This window comes from Amia ocellicauda, chromosome 8 (genome assembly GCF_036373705.1).
Source record: "Amia ocellicauda isolate fAmiCal2 chromosome 8, fAmiCal2.hap1, whole genome shotgun sequence".
NCBI classification, from domain to species: domain Eukaryota; kingdom Metazoa; phylum Chordata; class Actinopteri; order Amiiformes; family Amiidae; genus Amia; species Amia ocellicauda.
In genome coordinates, this window is record NC_089857.1 from 22,709,789 (window position 1) to 22,711,026 (window position 1,238).

A 1,238-nucleotide genomic window follows, 5' to 3' on the forward strand; every position below is an offset into this window, starting at 1 on the left:
ACGCAAGTCAGAGTGAGCTTTCTAACCAGCATGCCTGGGCTCAGGGGCAGTGATGCCTCTTCTCTCAGAGGACAGTTTGTTTGGCTCTTGGATGAGCTTTGTGTGCTCTGTGATCTGAAAGGACATCCTAGAGGACCCAAATTCCAACATTCCAACACACGGGGTGTGCTAACATGCAGTGGGTGTGCAAACTCCAGATCGTGGTTAACTGCAGTGGCAGGGGGACAGTGCAGTTAGTTCACTGAACAGCAGAGATGCCTTCTGTGTCTGCAAGCGGTAGGACTTGGGGTTAAACTAGATCTCGCAATGATCAGCTGCTGGTGGTAGTAGATGGTAGTTCCTACTCCTTTGTTCCACATGATTAAATCCAGAGACCCATCCAGATCGTGCTCACAAATTAAACGTGAGATTGCTTTGAGATGAGTCGAGCAACTGTATTTGCAACACGATTAATTTGTGAACGCAATACTTTGACTCCTCTCCTGTATTTTGGTTTCACTGGGTTTAAAGAATATTCCCTGCTGAAACGACTCCTCCGCCTGGTCAAACATGACTGAAAATTGACTGACCCACCCTTTGAGGGGTTTCCCACATACAAGATGAATGAGATTTCAAAGCAGAACTGGGTTGTCCAACACAACGTGGGGGACTGGGGTTGTAGGGGAAGCAAATCATAAGATGCCCAATACCTGCTGAACAGGACAAAGCAGCTGTACAGATATACAGCAGTGTTAAGGAGAACAGTTGGGTCACCATTCTCAAGGTTTGATGGAACCAGGCACACACACACACAAAAAGAAATTTGCATGAAGTGTACAGAAATGTTTTTTCCTCATTCAGGCAGCGTACACTGAACAATTTTACAAGCAGACATTTAGAAGAGAGTCCAGTCATATTACAAGCAGCCTGACCTTTGCTGTAAATGTTTTAGCAGACTGTGTTAAAGCCTGGATGGGAACAACCGTAAAATATTACAACCACGTGCCAAACAAAAGGCAGTGCTCCACTACTCAACTGCAGATGAGATCTATCAAGCAGCAGAACTCTTGACTTGAGGTGCCTTTCCTCTTTATACGGGTTAAGGAAGAAGTGAAGGAGGTGGGAGAAGAGAGATCACAATAAGTACAAATAAAGTCAGTGAGCTTGTGCAGTTTGTGATTCAGAATGTACTGCAGGTACACAGACAGTTCCCATACGGACATAAAATGCTTGTGAAAGAAAATGAAGGTACACAAACA